Source organism: Triturus cristatus, chromosome 4_1, assembly GCF_964204655.1.
Source record: "Triturus cristatus chromosome 4_1, aTriCri1.1, whole genome shotgun sequence".
Taxonomy (NCBI): domain Eukaryota; kingdom Metazoa; phylum Chordata; class Amphibia; order Caudata; family Salamandridae; genus Triturus; species Triturus cristatus.
Window position 1 is genome coordinate 228,742 of NC_140585.1, and position 23,325 is coordinate 252,066.

At 43.4% G+C, this 23,325-nt stretch overlaps 1 long non-coding RNA gene and 1 pseudogene across 1 annotated transcript in view; both read left to right on the forward strand.

Moving 5' to 3' along the window:
- Positions 1-21,101, forward strand: part of LOC146839246 (uncharacterized) — a 55,500-nt gene extending 34,399 nt beyond the window's left edge. Inside the window, exons 3-5 of the long non-coding RNA XR_014981048.1 lie at positions 19,088-19,225; positions 19,489-19,543; positions 20,073-21,101. This is a non-coding gene — a long non-coding RNA (uncharacterized LOC146839246). The remainder of the gene's footprint in view (positions 1-19,087; positions 19,226-19,488; positions 19,544-20,072) is intronic.
- The window catches only part of LOC146839245 (uncharacterized), a 113,670-nt pseudogene extending 90,561 nt beyond the window's left edge, over positions 1-23,109 (forward strand).
- Positions 23,110-23,325: the final 216 nt, after the last annotated feature.

Below are 23,325 nucleotides of genomic sequence, written 5' to 3' on the forward strand. Positions count from 1 at the left end.
ATGGCAATCACGCGCATCGTGCCGCCATGCAATCTGTTTGTCGTCCTACTTCAAAGGGTCCGCTCCCCCGCCTGGAATGCGCTCCCCCGCCCCCGCCAAGCGCGCGCGCCACGCTCCGCTTTGTAGGATTTATCGACACTGCTCTGGGAACGTCCGAGCGAAGACACGTTGTCACTGTGCTGTTTGGCATCAGAACGCATAGTTCACAAAACCCACAGCCCGGGAGGCGATCAAGCGCGATGTATCATTAAAATATAACATATGACTATTTATTCTGTTGCAACAGTACTGAATGCCAGAACATGCATCCTCTCTCCTGTAACCCCCATTTTCCCTTAGCCTCTCCCTTTCTTTTTAGCCTCCTTCTTAGTTTTCATCCTGGATTAATCTTCATTCATTGTCTCCTAACACGCCACCTTCCAATATGCCTGTATTTCCACACACACCGTGAAAAACTTGCTCTCCCATCCTCCACAACAAAAAAGTTTGAGCAACATCTTAACAAAAAAAAAATGCTTTACAACAACAATGAGCCTCCAACAGGGCCGTAATGTTATTGCCTGCAGGGCCATTAAATTAATAGTGTCTGCCGGTACGCCACCCCTTCTATCCTCCTCTCCCCTCTGCCTCTCTCCCTTCACCCCTACGTGACTGCGCTGGCTTTGACTTCCATAAACAACTGTGGGGATATCTTGGGGCTGCATTCCAGGATCAGGTTACTTGCAGCAGGCAGACACAGCACATCTCACCCACTTGCAAAAACAGTGCACTTCTCTACTTTCGTTTGATCCTCACCCGTGTCCTACTGCTTTCAATACAACACAAAGCATCCACTAGGGCCATAATGTCATCGAGTGCAGGGGCCTTACATTAACCCGATGTCTGCAAACTAAAAAAAAAAGTGCACGCCATAAAACACTGCCCACTTCCCCGTAACCCCTTATTTTTCAACTGCTTTCTAGCACTTTTGCGGCGTACGGGGGAAACTGTTGGGTTTTACTTGCATCAGGGCAGTAATATTAGCACCTGCAAGGAGCTTAAATTAGGGCGGTGTCTACTGGGACGCTTAGCACTGTGTTTAAACTTCTCTCCCATAAACATTGTAGGCACGTTTGTTTAGCCTCCTTCTTGGTTTTCATCCTGGATTAATCTTCATTCATTGTCTCCTAACACGCCACCTTCCAATATGCCTGTATTTTCACACACAATGTGAAAAGATTCCTCTCCCATCCTCCACAACAAAAAATTTTGAGCAACATCTTAAAAAAAATACTTTGAAACAACAATGAACATCCAACAGGGCCGTAATGTCATTGCCTGCAGGGCCATTAAATTAATAGTGTCTGCCGGTACGCCACCCCTTCTATCCTCCTCTTCACCCTGCGCTCTCCTCTCTCCTGTAACCCCCATTTTCCCATAGCCTCTCCCTTTCTTTTTAGCCTCCTTCTTGGTTTTCATCCTGGATTAATCTTCATTCATTGTCTCCTAACACGCTACCTTCCAATATGTCTGTATTTCCACACACACCGTGAAAAAGTTGCTCTCCCATCCTCCACAACAAAAAATTTTGAGCAACATCTTAAAAAAAATACTTTGAAACAACAATGAACATCCAACAGGGCCGTAATGTCATTGCCTGCAGGGCCATTAAATTAATAGTGTCTGCCGGTACACCACCCCTTCTATCCTCCTCTCCCCTCTGCCTCTCCTCTCTCCCGTAACCCCTATTTCCCCCAGCCTCTCCCTTTCTTTCCAACTGCTTCCACTATGTTTAACAATGTATCGCGCAAATCTGTTGGATGTTGCGAAAACATGGGAGTACAAAGCCTGCAGGGGGCTTAGATTAAGCCGGTGTCTGCCGGGACGCTCTACAGCACATTCAAATACATTCAACAAATTTACAAATATAACTTTCTCTGCCATCCTCCTCTCTCCCCTCTGCCTCTCCTCTCTCCAGTGACCCCTATTTCCCCTCAGCCTCTCTCTTTTTTTAAATCAGGTTATCTCTGGTCCTCCTTTCCCCTCTGCCTCTTCTCTTTCCCGCCACCCCTTCTATCCTCCTCTCCCCTCTGCCTCTCTCCCTTCACCCCTACGCGACTGCGCTGGCTTTGACTTCCATAAACAACTATGGGGATATCTTGGGGCTGCATTCCAGGATCAGGTTACTTAAATAAAAGTTATTACTTTGTGAAACATCAATACAAGCACTTGTTTAAGATAATACTGAGCATCCAGGATGTAACGTTTGTTTGGCCACCTTTTATTTTGCGCTGTGTTTGAGAATGTACCATCCTCCTCTCCCCTCTGCCTCCCTCCTGTAACCCCTATTTCCCCCAGCCTCTCTATTTCGTTCCAACTGCTTCCACTATGTTTAACAATGTATCACGCAAAGCTGTTGCATGCTGCAAAAAAAGCAGGCCCGTACTCGATGCCTGTAGGGGGCTTAAATTAAGCCGGTGTCCCTGGTTGTAAAAGGAAGTGACACGTAGGATAAAAGCCCACAGCATGTGTTGTGCACATGAAAGTGACAATCCGGAAACAAAGCAGCCTGGCGGCTCTTTGGTCTGCAGAGATCTTATCGGCGCTATAAGGTCTCCACCATCAATGGGCCCTAAACACCGTCGATCGCCCTAAGGGGGGATGGGGGGATGTGGTCCGTCGGCTGTGCTGCCGACTTTGGTGCAGGAAAACAGGGTTCGAGCCTCGAGGTCGCGTCCACATCCTGTGATTCTGGGCAAATCACTTAATCTCCCCGTGCCTGAATATGTTTGTAAATACGGTGCTCATGTACAGCGCTCCAATACCTTCGGGTCGAGTTCGCGCTATATAAAAGAAGCAAAAAAAAAAGAAAAAAAAGTGGCCATATGTTAAAGTGATGCTTCACTTTAATGGGTATTTTCTATTTTCAATTCTCCTAGGTCTGCCCGGAAGAGAAACATTTTCGTTTCAAGCTGCTTTGCCCAGTGCTGTTCTATTCACTTTAATTCTGGATGTGAAATCGTGCTCGCATACAATAAATTATGTATTTGTGCACACAAACGAAATGGATGTGTTCCTAAAAACAGGGCATAAATAAATGGAATAAATGCAATTTTGAGTCTTTCATTAAGGATGAAAGCATGTAAGAGTGCCTGTGTCAACCAGGGAGGCCTTGAGGACACACAGCTGTGCTTTCAGAAACTTTGTCCGAACCACGATTTGCTAATGATATGAATGTATAAAATTCATAATTTGTGGCTTGGAGATAGTACGCACACACATCTAGTCAGGCGCAAAGGCAGCTTCAAAGAGTTAGCACATGAAAGTCCGCTGGTTTGCCGTCAGCAATGCACGTCATGAGTGTCACTTGGCCTTGGGAAGAGTTTGTGTTTTATGAATGCATCAAACAGCTGTGTTAAGACATATAGTATTTCCCTTACAAGATATATTATGTGCAACGACTGATTAAAGATTTTGCAGCCCTCCATATGTGCGGTCTATGTGGAGACACAAATGTCTAGCATATCTAGTTTTAAAAGCCACCTTATTTTTCGTATTTTACAATGGCAGTGAGCTGCAGTTTAAGCTGGACTTCCTGTGCCACTGACACGGCCCCAGCTCTTCCAGTGTACCCAACGCGGTAACAGAGATTTATTTACTTTAACCAACAGGCACCATAGTTTTCACCTTGTACACTGGCAGTGAGTTGCACATCAAAGCAGGGTTTGCCATTTCAATAAACCTGCCCCAGACCATCCAGTCTTTCCAATGCACAATCCCACTACAATTAATTCCAGTACACAAAAAACCACATAATTACTATGCACATAGTTCCACTGCACACCATGGCACATAATTCCAGTAAACACATCTGCGCAACACCACACATTTACGCGTCACACAATTCCAAAATTAACAAATTCAATCAAACTCACATAATACCACTCCACATTCGCACTCCGCTCCATAACACATCCACTCACACCCCGATCCTCGCCGTTTTCCAACACAAGGTTTGGACAGTTGGCCTATAATTTTATCTCTTTTAACTTTGCACCGTGTTTGCACCAATTGTTTCAAATGCTGGTTCTAAGTCTGGAATTTTTATTATCAGTTAGTTCATCGATGGTGATCACTGACTTTGCTCCTGCCCTTCCTGCCTCCGCCTCTTTCAGTTCCTCGCTGGAGATCACTGACTCGCGTCCTTAGCTCACATCAGCTGTCTCGTTCACTGGCAGAAAATTACGATGCCTTTTATTTATGTTTTAAAAACCAAAACATAAATAAAAGGCATTGTCATTTCTAATGCCAATAGGTCAAACTCGCGTAAATGCGAGACCTATTGCATTGCAAATGCTTGTTTCTTTTGCCAATATCTTTGACTCCGGTTGACGAAACCTCGCAAAAATTGTAAAACTAATGGGGCGGTCCGGTCAGTTCCTGTCTTGAAAGTTTCTGCATGATTCTTCAAGCGGGGGCCAAGCAAAAAAAGGGGGGGGGTCTCAAAACACGTTTTCACCATGTTAATTTCCATAGGAATTTTGGAACAGGCTATAGCCCGAACTGCTGAACGGAATTACACCAAATTTGGTAAAAAGTTAGTTCTTGGTTCAGAAAGCAACCTTTTTTTTTAAAAAGGTTTAATCCGTTCAGTAATTCCTGCGAAATTAAAAAAAATTAAAATATCAATATCTGACTATATCTGACTATAAGTGTTGGCAGCCATCTTGTGACTCGGTTGAACCGAGTCACAAGAAAATAGTTAAAAAGAAAGGATAAAAAACAAGAAAAAGGGGGCAGGGTAGAAACACCCTGACCCCCTAGGCCTGCTCAGGAGGTCCCACTGGGACCCCCAGGCCCAAAAAAAACATTGTTTAAAAAGTTTCGACCGAATTTGCGCTCTTTGCGCAAATCCGGTCGAAATAATAAAAAAAACAGAAGTGCGGTCTACAGCGCTTCGTTTTCCTTAAGCCCCCGGGTGGACCAGGTCCTGGGGGCAATTTATTATTGCTATGCAGGAGCCCCCGCTGCCCTGGGGACCGCCACCTCCCCGGGGCTTTCTCTCGCTCTTCTCTCAGCACGTGGCACCTGAGGGGAGGGAAGTGACTGCTTTTGCATAACTCGACTTGCACATTGCACAGCACATAGACCGTGGGTGTGCTTAGGTTGTGGTAAATATTCTTTTTACCTTGACTGAATTTCATACGGAATCTAAAATAAAGTAGAATAGCTCAGAATAACAAGAGGCAGAATCCGTGGTATAAGAGATTTTCTGAATGGGCTTTATTCCAAAATGGCCGACTCGAGTGGCGGCCTTCAGGTTCCGTCACCACGAGGGTTCAGGAAGTGAAGTACAATACTTTATTGACAAGAAGTAACTTTTATAGGTCATACATTACAATGAAACGAATGCAAAAGGCGTAACAATTGATAAGAGAAATGACATAGTGGTACGTAATCGAAACTAGGCGTAATAAGGAGCAGAAAGAAACATGATTGGCTCTGATTATCATGCATAGGTGGATCTATAAGATAATACTTAACATAGATGCGCGCGCAGCAGCATGACGTGTGATTGACGTGCAACTAGGGGGTGAAGGGGACTTGACATTTAGCTCTACATGTGGAGACGAGAAGTCTGGGGGGTCAAGTCAACCTAATCCCAAATCATATCTAACATCCTATGTTTAGAGAACTATGTTATCCACAAGAAAAGACTCTCGGACAGAATCTATTCTATACTGACTGTGTGTGCGTGTACAAGCGTCTAAGTGTCTATATGAGATGCGAGGGGCAGAAAACTTTCCATGGCAACAGGGCTATGAATTACTTGCAGGAGGACGGAAAGGCCGAGTCCTTTGCTTGTGAGCTAAAGGAAATGTTTACCTAAATCACTAGACAGGAATGCATCGGCTGAAGAGCAAAGTAGATAATTCGAAGGTGAAATACAGCTTCTTGGCAGGCAGGCAAAACTGGCCGAGGCAGGCACCGTTAGCTGCACAGGGAGTAGGACAAAGTTCATGGATACAGATGCGAGCTCAAGCTGAAGCTGTCAGAGACAGAGAGCAGGGAAGGCTTTGAGGACAGAATCGGGCCTACTTGCCTGAACTGTAAAAATGGAGTAACTTAGCCATATAAAGTCGGTGGCCTTTCATACTTAGGAATCGAATATCCAGCCCATTGATGGCGGATCTGACAGAGAACATGTTGACGGTGGACGCACATATGTTTGCGTTTTGGAAACTGGAACTGGAGGGAACATACATGTACTTGTGACATGCACATAGAACCGTTGGGGTCCAAGATAGGGGACATAACTGATCAGGAAAATCCACATTTCCACATTCCCTCCTTGTCCCCTACTTGCCCTTCAAGAGATATCAATCTTCATCATTCCATCGATTTGCTCATGGAGCATCATTTCTTCTTCCTTCTTCTTCCGGCATTCTGAACGAGAACTTTGATATGGAATGCATGATGTGGCACACAGACCACAAATCGCTGGTCCACATTGCAGGCATAAACAACAACTGAAGAGCATAAGAAGGCCAATACCTAGGAACGATAGAACTCTCCATCCCCAGGCTGATATTACACTCCAAAACCACCCGGACCACGTCCAAGTGCCTGGATTCTCGTGTATCTGGCTCACAATCTTATGAAGGCGTGTTATAGCTTTATATACAGATGGCGAATTTTCTGGTATGAATATGCAGCAGCTGGATCCGATGACCCTGCAAGCTCCGCCCCTATCGGCCAGGATGACGTCAAGGACAAGACGATTCTGGAGAACAACAATTCTCATCACTGATTGTTCCTCTGTCAGATTGCCTAGGGCGGCTATAGTCTCGTTTACTACAGCTTCAAGAGTCTTGGTTAGTCTGCGTATCAGCTTACTATTTGATATTGTACCTATATAGGGAAAGATGCCTTTATTGAAATCTACATACTTGTCCCATGCCGTCTCAGTATAATCGACAACTGGGAGATCTCTTCGCTCTCTATTGTGTACTAAATGAACATTCCGATAATAATCAGGGGGAGCTAGGAAAACAGGTGGCAGAAGGAATGCTATGTAACAGGTACCATCCCAATCTAGAGGCAGACGCATATATGCCGTCTGACCACATATAAAGTAAGAATGGCGAGAAGCTCTAAATGAAGATTTACCTTGATCACTATATTCTACTGTAGTAACGCATTGGCTATGGCCCATATGTATGGAACCAACTTTTCTTACACATAATTCACCCTTAACTGGAAATACTGACATAGTGGGCAGAATTAGTTCAACTTCGGATTTGACATTCAGAATCATAAGATTAGGTGTAAAATTACCTAATTTATACACTTCATTTTCTAGATCAGTTCCTGTTCTACTGGGGCGACCCTCCTTATTAGGATGACAGACTTTGAATAAAACTAGATTCAGATTTCCCCATATCCAATGTTGTTGATAAACTGCTGTGTCTGGGTCTATGGAATTGAGTAAACTAAACCATGCTCCACAGGAGCCATTGTGTGTGAACGGATGTGGAAAGAAAGGCAGAACTCCTTTGTTATTCTGATAGGGAGGGAGTCGGCCACACACCCAACAATTGGTGGCATTACTAGTCTGATGGGAATGATGTAACATACTAATGAAGGTGTTATTGCGCAGCGCAAGTCTATAAGATAATTCATGTGGCGGTAGGTCACTAAAAGAATGTTCAGCAGCAACATTATAAACATGTCTAGAAATAGGATGATATATGTGCAAAATCACACTCGTAATAATTATTAAAACACTCAATAAAAACAAAATTAATAATGTCCTCATACAGTAGCTACGCAGTGATTTACAATACGCCTGTCGTTTCAACATTTCTCGGGTATTTTCTCTACTCAGGTCCAAGGGATACATGTCGGAGACAATTCAACCGCTTCACCTTGGAGAGGACTTAAACAATCAAATTGCTCGACTGTTTGGGCCTAAGCTTTAATTTATAGCACTGAGAGTCATTCTGTTCAACAAAAGGAAGTTTTGAATCAGTCTGTGAGGGAGTGCAGGGCACAGTGTCTATATCCGAGGATAGTCCATGAAATTTCTTAATGTGGCTGGAATGTATCCAGCCCTTGCGGCCCTCAACTTTCACGGCTGTTCTTGTGGTCAGCAGGACTAGCTTCGGTGCTTTCCACCTGGGCTCCAACTGGGTCTTCCGATCAAAATTTCTTACAAACACCAGATCCCCCGGAGCAACGTCATGGGGTTTCACCTCAGTGTTGTCAGGAAAAGCTGCAGCTACCTGTGAACGACAAGATTGTAGTGCAGACATCAAGGAAGCCAAGTAATCTGTCAGCATATTACAATTAACATCAGTTATTTTACGTGGTATAGGCGTCCCCCACATATTTGGTGGCCTTCCGAAGATCACCTCATACGGGGATAGCCCTGTTCGAGAGTGTGCTACCATTCTTATGTAAAATAGTGCAACTGGTAATGCTACTATCCAGTCAACACCTTTCTCCTTACATATTTTAGACAATCTGATTTTCAAAATTTGATTATGTCGTTCCACGAGACCTGCTGCCTCGGGGTGTCGGACACAGTGGAATTTCCACTGATATCCCAACAAAAGTGAGACATGTTTCATTAATTCGGATGAGAAAGGCTGGCCGTTATCTGAATATACAACACGTGGTAAACCGTACCGCGGGAAGAATTCTCGAACTAACTGTTTGGCAGTAGTCGGGGCCGTGTAATCTGATACTGGGTACGCCTCAGTCCATCGGGAGAGAGCGCAGACAACTACCAGAACATATTTGAATCCTCGACATCGTTCCATCTGGATATAATCCATTTGGAGCACTTCAAAAGGATGATCAGGAGTCTGGAATCCACCCTGTTCTACGGGAACACTTTTTCCTGGGTTGAACTGACAACATATCATACAGGTACGGACTTTTTGTTTAGCTGCTGCTCGTAAATGTTTGTTGAACCAAATGTGTTGAATGCTATCTAGCATAGCTTTCTCTCCTAAATGCGCTGGGCTGTGAATTGTAGCTATAATGGCTTGGACCATAGAGTCAGGAAGAAACCATACAGATTTCTCCTTCGTCATCCATCCCTGATCTGTCTGGATCCCTCCTGGTTCAGTCCATTTCTTTAATTCTTCTGCAGTAGCATGTGTCTGTATGTCAATTACGTCAAGTGCGGGATCCTTAATTGTCATACACTGTGTTGGTGTCTGAACTATTGGCTTTGTCATGTCTAATGTGCGATTCTGAGCAGTCTGTTTAGCTGTTCTGTCAGCTAAATCATTGCCTTGAGAAATGATATCAGTAACCTTCGTGTGTGCTTTACATTTCATAATCGATATGGCAGTTGGTAGATGTATTGCGTCTAACAAGGCATGAATGAGGGTTCCGTGCTGAATGTGGGCACCATGGGAGGTTAAATAACCTCTCTCTCGCCACAGCACGCCGAAGTCGTGTACAACTCCGAATGCATAACGTGAGTCAGTGTATACATTAACTTTCTTATTTGTGGCTTGAATACAGGCTTGTGTTAGAGCAATAAGTTCTGCTGCTTGGGCTGACAAAGTATCTATACAATTTGTCTCAATAACTTCAGTGTCTGTTGTGACTGCATACGCGGCCACTAAGTCTCCTGTACTTGCTCTCATGCACGATCCGTCTACATACAACGTCAGGTCTGGATCTAACAATGGAACGTCTGTCAAGTCTTGTCTAGGTTTCGTCTTTATTTCAATAATTTCAACACAATCATGAGCTAGTGGGTCTGTTCCAATTACAGGTAATAGTGTAGCAGGATTCAATGTATTACACCGTCGGATCTCTATGTGTGGCTGAAACAATGTCAGTTCATAACCGGTAAGTCTTGCTATGGTCAAGTGTTGTGTTTGTGTTCGGTTCACAAGAACTTCTACTGCATGTGGTACTTGTACTGTCAATGGATGTCCTAACACTATGGCATCGCTTTGTCTGATTGCTAAAGCTGTTGCTGCCACTGATTTCAGGCACGCGGGCAAAGCCTGAGCTACGGGATCTAATGTACTGGAAAAATAAGCACATGGCTTGCGTGATCCTGCTTGATCCTGAGTGAGTACTGACAAAGCAGTACCTTCGCGTTCTGTAACAAAGAGTGTAAAATGTTTGCTATAACATGGTGTTGCTAAAACAGGTGCTTGGCATAAAGCTTCCTTTAGGCTTTCAAAAGCTTGTGTATGTTCCTGAGTCCAAGGGAGAACAGTCGATGTGGCTGCCTCCTGTGTGGTTAACTGAATGAGTGGTTTTGCTAGAAATGCGTACTGAGGGATCCACTGCCTACAATATGAAGTGAGGCCTATGAAAGCCCGCACCTCCTTTTGTGTCTGGGGTATTGACATGTTAGCAATTAACTGGATGCGATCTGGTGTAAGCTGCCTTCCCTCCTTGGACAGCGAGTGACCAAGATAAATAACTCGCTGGACACAGAATTGCAGCTTAGAAGGAGACACCTTGTGCCCCTTGTCGGCTAGAAAATGTAAAACTGTCAGAGAAGCCTTTTCACATTCAGGTTCGCTTCTCGCGGTGATCAGCAGATCATCGACATATTGAAGCAGTGCAGTGTTGACTGGCATGTGGATACTGTCAAGTTCTCGTTTCAGTGCTTGGCTGTAGATGCTGGGGCTTTCTGTGAATCCTTGGGGAGCGCGTGAGAATTTAAAGCTGCGCCCATTTAAACTGAATCCGAACAAATATTGGCTTTCCGGATCTATTGGGACGCTGAAAAAGGCATTCTTGAGATCAATTACAGTAAAGAATGTTGCTTCGGAATCAATTGCTGTCAATAATGATGATATATCGGGGACCACAGGAAATTGTGGCACAATGCACTTGTTTAGTTCACGCAAATCAATAACCAATCGGTATACTGGCGGAGCAGTAGGGTCAGTTCGTTTAAGAATCGGAATTATCGGCGAATTACATACATTGGAGTCTGTTTCTACAACTACTCCTTGGGCAATTAACTCATCAATGATTTTCAGCAAAGCCACTACAGCATCTTGCGGTAACTTGTATTGTCGCAATCGTGGTAATACCACTCCTGCCTTGAGTGTAACTCGGTATGGTGTAATGTTCATGCAACCAACATCAGTAGGGCCTTGTGCCCATAGATGTGCTGGTAAAGTCTGTAGTCGGGGATCCATGTCTCTAGACACATAGTGACCTTTAAAATCACGTAAAAACAACCTTATTCCTCCCGGAGAACAACATATTATGGCTCCTAGGGCTTTCAGAGTTTTAATTCCTAACAGATTTTCTGGGCATGATTTAGTAAGCAATAAATCTGTAGTTCGTGTCAAAGGTCCTATCGTAAGTGGAAGAGGCTGTGATACTTCATTAACAATAGGTTTTCCTGAAAAACCAAGGGAAACATTTTGAGAGCCTGAGAGGGGTGCCCCTGGAACTTCACTACGTTTTACAGTTGTTCGACTTGCCCCTGTATCGAGTAAGAATTTTCTATCTTGACCTAATAATTCACTATGTACATAAGGTCCTTCTTGATCTACAGGAATCTCGATAAGCGGTAAGTCAACTTCCCTCTCTAGGCTGGTTCATGCGTAACGCTGATACTCAGGATATTCATACTGTGCAGTCTGATACATTTGTCGTGTTGTGGTTTGTGTGGCAGTAACAGGCAACGGTGGTGCAGCTGGCACAAACTGTATTGGCTGTTGTGCGGCTGGCATGGCCTGGGAATGCGGCATAGCTCCTTGTTCATTCTGATCTTGTCTGAGTGGCCGTGATCTTTCTTGTGTTTTACCTATGGCGATATTATGTTTTAAAACTGGACAATCGTGTACGTAATGACCTGGCTTTTTGCAATAATTGCATGTCCCTTTTACCGGTCCTGCTGAATCGGACTGTGTCATACCCTTTTTATGTCCTTCAGCCGGTACTGTCTGAGACACCAGCATTTTCATTTTTGTATCTTTCATACGTCTTTGTTCGTGTTCTTGTTCATCTCTAATTCTATTGTGATGATACTGTAACATTTGTAGCATTTGTGACGGAGTGTTACTTTGCCAGGTACTCTCGAATTTCAATATTCTATTCTTTACTGGAGGTAAAGCATTTTCTACTAATTTTGTCACAAATAAATGTGGATACGACTCACTACTTGTTTTTATACCACTATTTATTCCAAAACATTTTTCAAATCGGGCATAATAGTCACTTGTGTCTTCATCATGCTTTTGTTTACAGGCCGTGATTGCACCCCAATCTTCCTTTTTCGTAGTTAATAAACGTGGCAGTACTTGTACTAGTAAACCTGGTAATGCTTTGACTTTATCCCCGAGCCCTGAACCTGCAGCTCGGGCCTTTTCTTCCGTTTCTAATGCTGTCCAATCTATCTTTTGGTCTCCCACTTCCCACTCTTTTTCTTTCAGTTTTTCATAAATGCCAGCAGGTAAGAGCACCTTTAATATCGTCATAATATCAGGATAGGTATACTCTCCCATCAGCAACATGTCCTTAATTTCTCGGTGGAAACCCGCTGGGTCTTTGTCATGACTTGGTACTACTTTCTTCATTTCTAACAATTCAATTTTTGATATGGGTGTGTATACAAATACACGGTGAAACTCATTGTCTTCGCCTTTTATTGGGTGCACTTCTCGTAAGGGATTTTGTCTATCCATATAATACGGCGTTCTTTCTCTGCGGGGCAGCGAGAAAGAATCCGGACTTACAAAAAGGACATACTGTTTACGTGACACTAATATTTCTTTAATTAACTTGTTACTAGAACCTCTCCATCTGTTCGTGAGTAGTTCCGTTAATATATCAGGTAAAGGACCAGGGTCAGCATGTTGGCTCTTATATAGTATAAGGAGTTGCTGAATCATATAGATTCCAGCTAAACGTTGTTCATCTGCACTAAGGTTAAAAAACGTGTGTGCTACGGTCTCATCACCGTATTTTTCAGGACTGTCAATCCAGTGAACGGCTGATCTGGCCAATTCTTGCTCATCCATGGAATCGAGGAGGTGGTAACCCCTTCGTTCTCGTAGTAGTTTATCTGCGGCTTGGAACAAATGTTCAGGAGACTTTAAATTTATTACAGGCGTCGGATACGTTCTGCTATTATTTGGACATTCTGAGTGTATGGGATCAGAAAAGCATCTAGTATTATCACAGGATCTTCCTCTGCCTACGTATGCTATGGTTTCTGACTGTCTTGCGGAATTCCCTGATTCGGATACTTCATCTTGCTCGAACTCGTCTGTTTCCAATCTTTCTTCGTGAATACGTTCTATTTCTCTACGGATTTTTCGGCACATGGCTATTATACAGTTTTTCTTATCGTGTCTCCCTTCTGATATATTCTGGCTCCATCTTGTAAGAATAAGCATTGTATTCGGGTCTACCCCCGGACGGTCTTGATTTCTGATCACGCAGTTTATGAGGAAACGTAACAGTTCCCCCTGTATCTCTACTTTCTGGAATTCCATAGCTCTGTTAATACATTCTGGGTCTCGCCCTGTTTGGACAAAATGATATATGTTATCTAGATGCGTAGTCATTCCTGGTAACCTCGCTAAATACTCTGCGGCTCGTCTGATACGTAATGATGCCAGGACCATTTCGTCCTCTTTACCGACCACCGGGTCATATCTACAATCTATAAGGAGTTCCTTAAGCGTACGTTCACTTACGAATTTGGGTGTACGTGAATGCGCTGATTCTTGAAAAACAAGTTTATTTATTCTAGGTGGCGTAAAAGTATTGCTTGCACCTCCCGTGGCCCCTTCAGGGGCGTCGGGTGTGAATGGATTCGTCGAACGTGATACAGCAACTATAGGTGTCGATACCACTGTAGAATCGATTACGGGGATAGATGCGGAAACAGATGTGCTTGCCGGAGCTCGTGTCGGGACTTGCTGTTGCACGGGGACAGATACCTGATCCTGACGTTGAACCCCTCCGTCAGACGGTCTATGTGGTGTGGGGTTAGCATACTCGGGAGCTGCGTCATCTAGATATGAGGAAAGAAAAACATCTTCTGCGGTTCTGGGATGCCCTTTTGGATGTACCTTAATTGGAAATAATGGGGGTGGCAAGTCTTTTGGCATCTCTGGAACAGCCTTAGGTAGTCCTTCGGCTAGGAGGGGATACATACCACTCATAAGAGCGTTTCTTTGTCCATCTACTTGTTCTGATTTCACTCGGATACCTTCCTCAATTAATATATTTTCTTGAACTTCCTTTGAACTCTCTTTACTCCTCTCTTCTTGTCTACGTGCTTTTTCTGTACGTCTATGAGATTCTTTACGCCATAACTCAACAGCGTCTTTCTGTGACTGTCTGACTTTTCTTTTCCATAACTCTTCCTCCACTTTCATGATGCACTCTGCATCCCAGGTTCCCGCTGCGGGCCACCTTTGACTTTCCGGCAATCCCTTGGTATAATCTACCCATAGATCAAGAAACAATATGGCATCTAAGCCATGCTTGTGATACATAAAATGCCCTGGAGTGTCCCTAGGAGGAATAGGAACTGCTTCTTCAAGCACCCCTTTTCTGGTAGTAATCTGTCTTAACTTCGAGAAGAGCGGCATCTTGACAACTGATCTGATACTTACTCTTGAATTTACTTAATACGAAAAACACAATAATGAACGGTGAACAATGAACAATCATTCATACCACAATATGCAAGACATTTGAACACTTTAAACATTAAACATTAAACATTTTTTTTTAAAAATGACCGACAATGATGACAGTCTGCATAACTAATCACCAAGCTGAATTCTTGACAATAACTGAATACTTCGGAATACTTGATATACTGCTAAACAGTACATATACACTGCTAAACAGTGCAGACCGGATTTGTGTACCCAAATCCGTCTTGACCGGCACAACCTATGTGCGCGTCAACACGCCTCCCCGGCGATGGTACTCACCGAGTAGCTCCTTGAAACGGAAGGCCTCAGAGAATGGACGGGACTCGATGACTGCGGATAGCGGACCCTCTGGACATCGGGATTTCGAAAACCTGGTGGGCCTCTGTATACCTCGGATCTTGCTCTCTCAGCTAGGCTCTGGTCGGGATACTTCGCACTTCTCACCGCCTCGTCTGGGTTGATCGCAGCCTCAGTCGCCCCCGCTTGACCGGAGGGAGCTTACAGGAAATCCTGCTGGTACACGTTTATGGTCCGTCCAGCTGTGGCAGGAGACCGGGCCTGCAACGCACCGCCGGCGCGTGAGATGAGAAAGTGTCCCTGTTCGGGCGCCATTATGTGGTAAATATTCTTTTTACCTTGACTGAATTTCATACGGAATCTAAAATAAAGTAGAATAGCTCAGAATAACAAGAGGCAGAATCCGTGGTATAAGAGATTTTCTGAATGGGCTTTATTCCAAAATGGCCGACTCGAGTGGCGGCCTTCAGGTTCCGTCACCACGAGGGTTCAGGAAGTGAAGTACAATACTTTATTGACAAGAAGTAACTTTTATAGGTCATACATTACAATGAAACGAATGCAAAAGGCGTAACAATTGATAAGAGAAATGACATAGTGGTACGTAATCGAAACTAGGCGTAATAAGGAGCAGAAAGAAACATGATTGGCTCTGATTATCATGCATAGGTGGATCTATAAGATAATACTTAACATAGATGCGCGCGCAGCAGCATGACGTGTGATTGACGTGCAACTAGGGGGTGAAGGGGACTTGACATTTAGCTCTACATGTGGAGACGAGAAGTCTGGGGGGTCAAGTCAACCTAATCCCAAATCATATCTAACATCCTATGTTTAGAGAACTATGTTATCCACAAGAAAAGACTCTCGGACAGAATCTATTCTATACTGACTGTGTGTGCGTGTACAAGCGTCTAAGTGTCTATATGAGATGCGAGGGGCAGAAAACTTTCCATGGCAACAGGGCTATGAATTACTTGCAGGAGGACGGAAAGGCCGAGTCCTTTGCTTGTGAGCTAAAGGAAATGTTTACCTAAATCACTAGACAGGAATGCATCGGCTGAAGAGCAAAGTAGATAATTCGAAGGTGAAATACAGCTTCTTGGCAGGCAGGCAAAACTGGCCGAGGCAGGCACCGTTAGCTGCACAGGGAGTAGGACAAAGTTCATGGATACAGATGCGAGCTCAAGCTGAAGCTGTCAGAGACAGAGAGCAGGGAAGGCTTTGAGGACAGAATCGGGCCTACTTGCCTGAACTGTAAAAATGGAGTAACTTAGCCATATAAAGTCGGTGGCCTTTCATACTTAGGAATCGAATATCCAGCCCATTGATGGCGGATCTGACAGAGAACATGTTGACGGTGGACGCACATATGTTTGCGTTTTGGAAACTGGAACTGGAGGGAACATACATGTACTTGTGACATGCACATAGAACCGTTGGGGTCCAAGATAGGGGACATAACTGATCAGGAAAATCCACATTTCCACAAGGTGCCTCCGGTTTTCTCGCAGTGGCGGCTGCTCCATTAGGGTTTGGGATCATGCCTGCACCTCGGCCCAGGAGCAGAGGCGGCGCAGGACTGGTCAGGTTGGTTTTATTTATTTTAAATTTAACTTCCTCCCCGCGGTAACCCCAGTGCATAACCCCGCTCGACCCCTCCCCCCCCCTCCCACAAGTATTGCGAGCCCCGACTGCACTGAAGGTTGTTTAGAATGGCGCTGAGATGTCTGGCTTCTCTGCGCCAGTAAGACATCTTCCTGCTGCTTTTAAATTGGCTTTGAGAAGAACAGTAGCAGTTTTCGTGAGGCCCGCTAGCATTCCGTTGATGTTATTGAGGTGTTAGTTTGTATTGCAGTCCTGCACACACAATGTCTGATGGGACGGCTGACTGAGCCCTGGAGTTTTCTGAGTGAATTATTTGCAAGCCCCTCTTAAACCCACCCTCCTTACCCATCTTACTCATGTGTGTGTATAGAATCATATCTTGTATTGAGTGCTGTATTATTTTTTTAATGATGGTGCAGTGGCAAAATTGTAAAGAAGGCCCAAGGCCAGAAAGTATTCTCACTGTTTGTTTTGTCACATTTGAGCCTTTAGGCATGTTAAAATGGGCTTTGTAAATGAAAAAAGACCAAACTCACTTTTATGCTTAAGTTGGCCGTCCCTGGGTTATGATTAGTCCACTGTGTTAATGATCCTAGGTCCATCTTCTGACTCTGGCAAGGCTAGACTCTTGCACCTGGTCAGTGGTACAGCTTCTAGTAGCCGCATAGCAGGTGTGATGCCCTCAGCTAGGCCTTGCGTTTTACTCGGCAGCTCTTATTCTGGCCCAAGAAATTCATCAGTCTGATAGGAGGATCCGAATGCTTCAAGATCGAGATATAAGTAGTAAGAAAGCCCCTGCCTTTGGCCCTCCTGGAGAAGAGTGGGTACAGATCAGCTTGTGTGTAATTCAATAAAAAAAATTATCATTAAAGTTACATACGTTGATCTAAAACCTGCTTATTCCTCTCGGATCAAATTAAGATTGTACCATCTTCAACAGCTTGCAGGCAAATGTAGGCAAAGTTTTCTGATGCTACATCTACAGCTATATCGCCACACATAAAACCCATAGCTACCACTAGGATAGCTTTCAATTAAGGTTATCTTTGACCTCTACATCATAAGGGTTGTTTGGACTGGTGCAAGGAGCAGCATATACCAGGCCAACTTATCACACAGGCTATGCTGCAAGGCCACAGAAAATGTGGTCCATACAATACTGCTTTTATGATGACTCCCTGGGCATTCGGCAGAAACTACTGCGGCCGCAATAGAACCAGCAAAGGGTGCCCACTTGCAGGGTGACTATCCTGTTCTGCTTCAATGCCTCAGACCAGGGCACACTCGCCAGAACTGTCAAGTATTTACAAGGCGTTGAGAAATCCCTCAAAATGGCAGCAAAATAAAGGAGAGAAAAGAGCATTTCAACTTCCTCGCAGCACCCCTCCAGCTCAAATCAGGCCTGAATTTGGGCCAACAAAGCAGTTGTACCTAAGAATGGCGTGCTTTGCCACAAATTAAAAAACTGAGGCAAATTCCATCAATGCATCATATGGGAAGAAATAGCAAAGAAGCCATGCTCACCGGCATGTAAACATCTCAAAGACACTGTCGAACAACTAAGCATGGAGGGAACATGGTCAACATCCGTGGGCCAAGATCAATTTAGGAAAACAGCTATAAAATCCTCCAAAATCCTAGAAGACAGGGCTATTTAAGCTAAAAGGTCACACGGATGGCTAGTTTTAAACAGCTTTACAATCATGAAACCTCAGCAGTACCAGGGGGAAGCACTAAATCTCAGCCTAAAAAGGAAGTATTTGCTCTATCGAATGGGCGATTTACCAACATTACCACACAGCACGCCTTGTCTGAAGACCACTGAGGAAGCGAACTGCAGGCTATGCAGAAAGGCCACTGAAAATTTGGTCCATACCATCTGCTTTTGTGAGGACTCCCTAGGCATTCAGCAGAAACTTCTACGGCCGCAATGGAACTAGCAAGGGTGCGCACTTGCAGGGCAGCTATCTTGTCCTGCTTCAATGCCTCTGACTAGGGCACAATCACCAGAACTGTCCAGTATTTACAAAGGGTCGAAAAAGCCCTCAAAATGGCAGCAAAATAAAGGAGAGAAAAAAACAATAATGGAATTGACCTGTTGCAATACCTTATACTTACCTTTCCTCTGCTCTGCCCCAACCCCTCAGTCTGGCTACTGCTTCATCCCTTGATTGATGGACAAAAATCCTTTAGACATCGGACTGCTCTTGTTATGTTTTTACTAGATGTGGCCATCCTCCTTAAGAAACTCACACACAAAATACTTTTAAAACAACACTTTGTCTTGAACGATTTTTAATCTTGTTCCCTGCCACTTATTCTTTGAAATTGCACCTCATCTTCCTTTATTTCTTATATGATCGCTTTTTAGAATTGTTTTGTGTAAAGATTTTAAATAATCTAACAATAAACGTGTGTGTGTGTGTGTGTATATATATATATATATATATCTCAGTTTATTTATCTCTCACCAACCTCAATATTTGACTTCCTCTGTACACTGTTCTTGTTGCTGTCAGACTTCTGATAAGTACCCGATGGAGCTGCATTCCTCCTGGAACATGTTTGGCGCCTAGTGCAGGTCATGTTCCTTATCAGCTCAGGATCCACTGGGACGTGAGCACTTGCCTCCTGTTTTGCCCAGATGTTCCTTTACAGTAGGTGCATTTGTCTCCTCCTCTACACCACGTGATACTATCCTCACTCTGTATATTCTTTCTGCGTCTTTTCTCTCTGGATCTGACTTCCACTTCTTTACGTCCTCCCATCCAGCCCTTTTCTGTCTACTCTGCCCCTTCAGGGGTCGTGTTGAGAGTGGAAGATATTCATTTTTTTTTCTCTTTCCTCTGCTTGTTTTGTGTTTGTTTTTGCTTGTCCTTTTTTGGTTTCCTTTACCGTTGTGATGTTTTTCCTTTGTCAGGTGTTGCAGTGCCCGGGTCCTGTCAGAGGAGTGTGAGTTCCAGGCCACAAAGTAGGTCCGTATGATTCCCAAAATTTGAAATGGTGAATTACACTGAGCTAACTGGACACTGTCTCAGTCTATGGTGGCATTTGAAGCAGCAGTGATTACAACAGGCCAATACCTTTGTTCAATAAAATGTCCTTCTCTAGATCACTGGAAAAAGGAATCGATCAACACTCCAAGTGTGCAGGGGAGTAAATGGCATCTGATAATTCATTATCAAGTATTACAAATATGATGCCAGCCGTTGCCCCATAAAGTGTAAATTGATGGTGCTGGCTGCTTCTGAGAATCTGTCACCATGTGTGTGTAACTTGTGTTTCTTATTTTAAATATTCACTTCTTTGCTCTCACATCCTTGAGTTCCAGTGGTTCCAAGCTCCCTTTCTACACAGTGTCCCAGAGCTGATTCACCGCTATCAGAAATGCAACTCTTAACTGATTTCCTCTCTTGTTTCTGTTAATACTTTTTTCTGCAAAGTATAAAGTCGCAATTATTTTTTATTTGTGTTCATTTACAATCTCTATCTCCATTTTTACAGGTGACTGAAGCATCAATAGAAAAAAGAAGGTTTTAATTTAGTGAAACACAATGAAAAGGATTATTTTAAGGAAAGTTAAAACCTTCTCGAGCTCTAGAGGAGAAACATATTCTATGTGCCAGGAATGGTGATGAATTTGGAATGGAAGAAACTGCTGAATGTGGAAGTTTTCAAATATTTAAAGAAAAATGACGATAAATGTTTACGAAAACCCAGTTACTGAGATTGAGGAGTCTCTGAACTATGAATGGAACTCAGAGGTGAATTGAAACTCTGCATCTACTAATTGTAAAAATATTTTCGCGTAAAAGAAACATCTCAAGATTGGTTGAACAAAGGACATTGGCAACAAATGATACCACACAGTGCATTGAGAATAATCTGTGTTGTAAATTCTGTCTGATGGATTATGAGAAATGCCCTGGAGACCCAAACCTCTCTAAAAAAATCAGTATTCGTGCACGTGATGTGACAGAATTGTCAGAAAGACTAATAACTACGGTTTAAAAGAGCAAACGTTTGTCTAGAGAAGACGTAAAAAAAACTAATTGTAAATGCTCTTTCTCATTACAGCAAAGGTTTATTATTTCCAATATCAAAACATTATCCCCACCAACTCTGTCTCTTGGGTTGATCAGAGTAGTTTTAAAGTGGCTCAGACTGCCAAAGTCGATCATGTACCTGCCTTAGCCTTAGAGCAACAAAGCATGTCCTGGCAGAAAGTTTAAAAGGGGGCGGTGCTATGTATTGCTAATTCATAAAGCCACTCTGGCATGCCCTAATCACCTGTCATTACTTGTACAAACAAATATACTTAAACTTAACCCAAAATACCTTATCAGGGCTTTTAAGACTCCTGAATCAAATAAACTGGAGTCACAAAATGAGTTAATTCAACTGGAGAGAACTCACCTGGGCACAACTTGGAGAAAATGAAACCATCTTAATAAATACAAGGGGCTCCTCAGTGAAAGTTTATAAATCAGGTTAGACAGGCTGCCTTTTACAGGCGGAAAATAATCTCCAGATAAAAGCAAAATTAGTTAAATACAAATATTAAGAAGAGCATCTGCAGTTTATTTTAGAAGTTAATGCGGAGTATAACCTAAACGAATACTGACTCTGGAATCAGATTCAGTCTTACCATGGCTGGTATCCAGGAGCTAATGCAACATGAAGATTCACATAACTCGAAAAGGAGTAATGGATGTGATAACAGCTTTAGTTCTCAATCCAACCCTGCTAAACACGAGAGAACTGACATTGGACAAAAACATCATCAGTGTCCTGAATCCCAGAAAGGCTTCACTCCCAAATCCTCTCTCATGCAACATGTGCCAATCCACACTGGGTACAAACCTTATCAGTGCTCAGAATGCCAGAAAGGTTTTCATTACCAAACTTCTCTCATTTTACATGTGAGACGCCATACTGGGGAAAGACCTTATCAATGCAATGAATGCCAGAAAAGCTTCATTCAGAGAGCATGTTTAATTCAACATGAGAGAATCCATACTGGACACAAACGGCTTCAGTGCTCTGAATGCCAGAAAAGCTTCCAATCAAAATTTAGTCTCACTAATCATAAGAGAACTCACACTGGACAAAGGTCGTATAAGTGCTCTGGATGTCAAGAAACCTTCAAGCATAACTGGCTTCTAACAGTGCATGAGAGAAACCACACAGGGCAAAAGCCTTATCAGTGCTCAGAGTGCCAAAAAAGCTTTGTTTGTAAGTACAAGCTCGTTCGGCATGAGGGAATCCACACTGGACTAAAACCTTATCAGTGCACTGAATGCCAGAAAAGCTTCAGTCAGAAAGGCCATCTCATTCAACATGAGAGAACACACACTGGGCTAAAACCTTATCAGTGTACTGAATGCCAGAAAAGCTTCAATCTGAAAGGTAATCTCACTAAACATAAGCTAACACACACTGGGTACAAACCTTATCAGTGCTCAAAGTGCCAAAAAAGCTTTGGTTGTAAGGTCTATCTCATTCAACACCAGAGAACACATACTGGGCAAAAACCTTATCAGTGCACTGAATGCCAGAAAACCTTCAGCCAGAAAGGCCATCTCATTCAACATGAGAGAACACACACAAGGCTAAAACCTTATCAGTGCACTGAATGCCAGAAAACCTTCAGTCAGAAAGGTGCTCTTGCTGCGCATAAGATAGCACACACTGGGTACAAACTTTATCAGTGCTCACAGTGCAAAAAAAGCTTCAGTCGTAAGGACAGTCTCATTATACATGAGAGAATCCACACTGGGCTAAAACCATATCAGTGCACTGAATGCCAGAAAAGTTTCAGTAGTAATAGTAATCTCACTCAACATAAAATGACACACACTGGGTACAAACCTTATCAGTGCTCAGAGTGCCAAAAAAGCTTCAGTTCTAAATTCTATCTCATTAAACATGAGGAAATCCACACCGGTCAAAAACCTTATCAGTGCTCAGAATGCCAGAAAAGCTTCATCTTGAAATCTAGTCTTGCTCAACATGAGAGAACTCACACTGGTGAAAGACCTTATCAGTGCTCTGAATGCCAGAAAAGCTTCAGTAGTAATAGTTATCTCACTCAACATGAGAGAACTCACACTGGGTACAAACCTTATCAGTGCTCAGAGTGCCAAAAAAGCTTCAATTCGAAGCTCTATCTCATTAAACACAAGGAAATCCACACTGGTCAAAAACCTTATCAGTGCTCTGAATGCCAGAAAAGCTTTGTCTGGAAATCTTATCTTGCTCAACATGAGAGAACTCACACTGGTGAAAAACCTTATCAGTGCTCTGAATGCCAGAAAAGTTTCAGTCAGAAAGGTACTCTCATTCAACATGAGAGAACTCACACTGGACAAAAACATTATCAGTGCTCTGAATGCCAGAAAAGCTTCAGCTTTAGTTCTAGTCTTACTCGACACAAGAGAACTCACACTAGACAAAACCTTGTTATTGCTGTAAATGCCTGGGAAGTGTCAGCTGGAGATTCAATACGATTGAACATATGAGAAACCACAATGAGAAAGAAAATGATCAGTGCCCTAAATGTGACAAAAACTTCAGTTATAAATGCAACCCATGTACATGAGAGTCAGTGTGGGAGAGTATAAGGTGCTCCGTGTCAACCCTGGAGAGGAGGTTTCAGTATCGCAGAACATTCACGTGAAGAGGCCACAAAGACATCGATCCATTGATTGTCCGAACTGTCTACTGAGAAAAGGACACAGTTAGGGATGGAAATGCT